The 6,000-nt window shown below is 40.2% G+C and overlaps 1 protein-coding gene across 1 annotated transcript in view; it reads right to left on the bottom strand.

The window, feature by feature from the left end:
• grik2 (glutamate receptor, ionotropic, kainate 2) overlaps positions 1–6,000 on the bottom strand; it is a 309,147-nt gene that overhangs the window by 173,129 nt on the left and 130,018 nt on the right. The gene's annotated exons all lie outside the window — the stretch shown is intronic.

The following is a 6,000-nucleotide window of genomic DNA, read 5'->3' on the forward strand; positions in this document are numbered from 1 at the left end:
TAATTATTGTCCGAAGAGAAAATGCATTGATATCTAACCGCTCAGGAATGAATCTCGCGAAGCCGTTCAGAAAATAAACACATCAATAAAATAACAGTGTTGTTTTTAATCTTTTCTATTTTTATATATATATATAAATGAATATAATTTGAGAAGTTGTGGTTCATTAAGTGATTTAAACATCATTAAATGACTATTATTTTCCATGAAAACAATGCTTGAGTAATTAACATCAGCCAGCCTTTCATAGTCAGATCCTTATTGTGTCTTATTGCGGCTAGAAAACACCAACATATCAAGAGTTCACACATAGCTGATGATTGACTATAAAGCCTGTTTGGCATGCTGTCCTGGGAGAGAGCCCTGAGCTCATAAGACCCTCAAGCCCGGGGCTCCCTCCTGTTTGAAGGCCGAGAGGGGAGTTTGAGCTCAGGTAGATCTCGAGAACTCCCCTGCAGTTTATTCCTAAAAACAAATCAGGGATTGTTATGGAGAGATATACTGCTGGATAAGAGCTCATCTGTGCTGCCAATTTTGGTTTAGTCCAGAAGTACCCAAACCTAGTCCTGGAGGGCCGGTATCCTGCACATTTTAGTTCCAACCCCAATTAAACACACCTGAATTGGCTTATTATGCTCTTTCTAGGTGAAACTTTCAGGCAGGCGTGTTGAAGAAAGTTAAAGCTATGCAGGACACCGACCCTCCAGGATTGAGTTTGGGTACCCCTGGTTTAGTCAATTCACTTATGTCGCATGTCTTTGGATGGTGGGAGGAAACCAGGGGGAAACCCACGTGAGCATGGGGAGAACATGAAAACTCCACGCAGAAACATCGACTGGCCTGGTAAGGACTTAAACCAGTGACATTCTTGCTGTGAGGCAACAGTGCTAACCACTGGGCCGCCGTGCTGCCCTATCGAGGAAACAGGGAGGAGAAGGGGTGGAAGAGGGGATTCTTCAAGATGAAGGTAACTGAGGTAAGAAACTCTGGTTAGTTATAGTGACTTCGGAAGGGTCTGATTGGTGAATCATGTGTTAGCTAATGCGGGACCAGCTGTGGTCAATCATGGGCATGTGATCCTCTCGAAATTAGTTTGTAAATAAACTTCATCAGGAGCTAAACAATATATTGCATCAACATGTGGATCCTTAATGTAAATGTACATTTGTTAAGTTTACTTGTGCAAACTCATTCTCTTAATTTGGTTAAGTCATTTGAACTTGATTGTATTGGGTATTTATTATTTACTAATATACTCAAAATATCCCTTACTTCTATTGAGGGTCTTTTACCTAGACCATTTTAGACAATTTGTTGACTTTACTAGATCTGTAATCTGAGTTTTACAATTACATTTTTACAGAAACCTATGTAAATCTCAACAAAATACAACATTAAAGTCTAAATCATGTCCCATGCTCATTGTGGATATGTACTCAGGTCTACATTTCTGGGAACAGCGGACTGCTTAACCTTAGGTTCGTCTGCTCGCAGCTTTTGTTTTTGCAAATCCACCAGAGGCCGCTGTGTACGCATTTTGATGATTACAAATTCCTCTCATGTATCCTCTTTTCGCGTAAATCTACCAGAGGGGGCAATAAACACTTCAACCGACAAGACCAGCTTGCTGTCGACTGACCAATTCACCCCAGTCCCTAAACCCAACCGATAGTGTTTTCAAAAGCAATCTACAAAAAGAAAAGCCATTGCGGTCATGTGATTTCACCCTATTTTCAGCCTGTTGTTTATTCATGTATTTATTTTTTGCTTTTGTTTTACTTGGTTTCTGGAACCGTTCAGCACACAACTCGGACCTGGTTGTTGCGGTCAATTCCGACCTACGTTGTGAGCTACTGGGCACACTGGTAACACCGGAAAAAAAAGCCGTCCGTACGGAGATAAGCGTTCAGCTGGTAGCACTAAAATAAACAGAAGCCGTCAATGCCATCATACCATCCTGTATAGTTTGTTTTAAAGACGAAATGCTGCCAGACGTACCTCTGGGTACATAATTTGTGCTCTCCAGAAATTAAGACAGGGGTACATATCCACAATGAGCCTTTGTTAAAAATATATATATATATATTTGTTGCTTGTTCAAACTACTTATTTAAAATAAGCTATATTTGAGGTTTTTTGGAGGGGACAACTTAATTGTTTTTTGTTCAATTCACTTAAATTTGTAAAAACTAATTAGCTAACTTTATTCCTTCAGGTTGTTCCAACACAAATCAATTGTGTGGAAACCAGCACTTTTTACAGTGTATTGAAAAAAATCGTTATAACACTTATTTATTTTTACATTTATTTTCAAGTCTGACAGAAAGCATGCTGGGAGCTAGAGATCTGTATGGTTAGGTGAAATCATTTCAGTTGCAACCGGCAGCTAGCTCTCTGCAACGCACCTGTATGTTTTCTGCTGCTGTAGCTCATCTGTTCAAGGTTTAAATTGATGCTCTTTAATAGATTTCAGATCTAACAAGCGCTAATCTGAGATTTTTTGTCCTACTTTTAGCTTGGATCAATCTGGAATGGGTTGCTAAAACCACTGTTAGCCAACTAGGGTCGCAAGTTCTGTTGTTACAAACATATTACATTGATTAGTACTGGATGGGAAAGCTAAGCTGCTGCTGGAAGTGGTGTTAGTGAGACCAGCAGGGGGCGCTCAATCTGTGGTCTATGTGGGTCCTATTGTCCCAGTATAGTGAAGGGGAGTCTAAACTGCTCAGTGAGCGCCGTCTTTCGGATGAGACGTTAAACCGAGGTCATGACTCTTTGTGGTCGTTAAAAATCCCAGGATGTCCTTCAAAAAAAAAGAGTAGTGGTTTAATCCTGGCATCCTGGCCAAATTTGCTCAATGACTTCTGTCCATCATGGCGTCCTAACCATCCCCCATATCATAATTGGCTTCATCACACTGTCTCCTCTCCACCAATCAGCTGGTGTGCGGTGTGCGTTCTGGTGTAACATGGCTGCCGTTGCATGCACACTGGTGGTAAATGAGGAGATTCCCCCAAAAATGTGTAAAGCACTTTGAGTGTCCAGAAAAGCGCTATAAAAATGTAAGGAATTATTCACGTTCATTTTTCGAAGTTCACGTAACTTGTTTCTATTAAGTTCAACAAACTTTCATTAAAATGTCGCAGGTGGTTAAAACAAAAACATCTTTAACAAGGAAAAGACAGCTTTTTAGACATGTCGCGGCGTCACATCACTGTTTTTAGAACACGCTGTAACATTCATTCATTCAATTTCTTTTCGGCTTAGTCGAAATCTGGGGTCACTACAGCGGAATGAACCGCCAACTTATCCACCATAAGTTTTACGCAGCGGATGCCCTTCCAACTGCAACACAACACTGGGAAACATCCATACACACTCATTCACACTACTGACAATTTAGCTTATCCAATTCACATACATGTCTTTGGGCTGTGGGGGAAACCGGAGCAAACCCACGCCAACAAGGGGAGAGCATGCAAACTCCCACAGTGTAATAATGTGAACAAAATAAAAAACTCTCACCAAGTGTTTGTCACAGTCTGTACTCAGTAAATTCCAGCAGTTCAATATAAAGCTTTAACAGCACCATAAATACAGTGAGCCGGTGAAACTGCTAATCAAACATTTACGCAAACTTTTCACAGTGTCAATACGCATTAGCCTCTGACTGATCGGCTGATGAATGAGCGGCTGCCTTCAAATGCAGCTCTCAGGAAAACCGGAACCATTAAGCTTTCTAAATAATCGTGGCTGTCAATGTTACAACCAGAAAGGATTGACGTGTGGACAGACAGCCTTGGAGAGTGAGAGTCTGTCTTTTTTTTTTTCTTTGGCAGAGCTGATGAGTGAAGATAGACTGATGAGTTACTGTAGGACAGGCTGAGTCAGCTAATTAAAGGCTTTAAGTCTTTTAATCGACTGGGTTAGAAAGGGGGGAAAGTTACCCTCCAGCTGCCCTCCCCTCAGCTTTATATATCCAGTGTGTGTGTGTCTGTGTTGATATAGTTCACTTTAAGATGTACTAGAGAGAAGTGCTTACAGTTTAATTATTAAACTGTTCCTGTTCTCTGTTACAGAGAATTCTAAAAAGATATATATAGCTAGCATTTGACAAAGGACAGACGTTTTCCCTGCATTTTACATCTCAAATAATAAACTCGCAAAAGATATGTGAATATGTTTCATATTACTTACACATGCTTATTCTGAATATATGTGAAAGAAACTTGCCAGATTTTATTTTAGAGCGCATGAGGTGTTAGCGTGAGGTGTGCTCAGGCGTGTGCTCTTTATTTTCTGTCTAATTCAGGCAGCTAATGCTGCTAACAGCTTCTCTGTTTACACAGTGCTAATGCGCATGCTTGTAGGGATGTGACGTGGAGCCGATCTGCAAATCACAGCACATTATGTTAGCTGACCAATCAGAGCCTCTTAGGGGTGGGCCTTTCAGAGGAACTAGGAAATATGACAGTGGTGTTCATGTTAGCTGAGTAGCTGTATATAATCAAAGTAAGAGATATGAACAAGTAATGTGATTTTCTACAAGTGAAGTACAGTATAAGGACACATTGCTTTGCATCTTAAAGACACAACCAAGTCTTAAAACTACCCTGTGGACCACCCCTTTAAAATACAGCCCTATAAGTTTATGCGCCGCACATTCTGCAAAATATCTCCTATAAGAAGCTCAGACTGACGTGTAAATCAAGACAAGCGTCCTCCCTCATCACAGCTGTGTAAATTCCTCTATAAACAGGATGTAAAACCAACGAGTCCAAAAAAGTGTCATTGTGCTGTGTCCCGCGAGAGTTTCTTTGGCAGGTTTCTTCTTTTTTGGCATGCGACTTCTCATCTTTCCTCTGTTTCCGTCTCACCCAGCATCTAGTGAGTTCATATCTTGGCCTTTTTCCCGGATAGGAGAGCCACTGTTGAGGAGGAACTGGGATCCTGCCAGTGCGCTGATATCAGACGCTTTTTAGATCGCTATAAAGCAGAGTCCCTGTTTATCACACACGGCTCAGATCGCAGAGAACCCTGCAGGTTGTGGGTTCAAGTTCTCTGGGGACCAAACAGTCTTGTACACAGACAGAGCAAACAACCTCCTGCAGCTCATTCCAGCATCAATTAATACACACTCGACTGTTTTCAATTGGACTGTAATTCCATATATATATATATATATACACACAGTGGAAGTCAGAATTATTAGCCCCCCTTTGAATTATTTTTTTTAATATTTCCTAAATGATGTTTAACAGATTCAGGAAATTTTCACAGTATGTCTGATAATATTTTTTCTTCTGGAGAAAGTCTTATTTGTTTTATTTCGGCTAGAATAAAAGCAGTTTTTAATTTTTTAAACACCATTTTAGGGACTATATTATTAGCCCTTTAAGCTATATATTTTTTTCAACAGTCTACAAAACAAACCATCGTTATACAATAAAGTCTACCTCAGATATTTTTCAAAAAATGCTTCGAGAGGGGCGTAGAGCAGCACTGTGAGCAGAGGGTGGAGTGGGCGTGGCTGACAGTGCAGGGGAAAAAGAGTGGAGCGAACTGTCAGTGGGCTCTCAAAATGAGACACAACCCGTGAGGACACCCATGATTTTATAGTTTACTAAGTTAAACTGCAAAATAAATAATATATCATTACAATATAATATATCAATATATATCATTATAAAGATAATCCAGCCTGATCTCACGAGAAAACGTAAGTATTTTACGTTTTGACAGTTTTAGTGGCTAATTCGTACGAATTCGTACGAGTTCAGTCGTCCGAAATTGTAAGATTTTAAAAAGGAGGCGTGGCACCTAACCCCACCCCTAAACCCAACCGTCATTGGGGGATGAGCAAATCGTACTAAATTGTACGAATTAGATCGTACGAATTCATACGAATTAGCCACTAAATCAAAAAGTTACGAATTGCCGTGAGATTGTGTTGGATAATCGTGTTGATATAAACACTATAAATGAGGAGGACTTCTCTCC

This window comes from Danio aesculapii, chromosome 16, assembly GCF_903798145.1.
Source record: "Danio aesculapii chromosome 16, fDanAes4.1, whole genome shotgun sequence".
NCBI classification, from domain to species: Eukaryota; Metazoa; Chordata; class Actinopteri; order Cypriniformes; family Danionidae; genus Danio; species Danio aesculapii.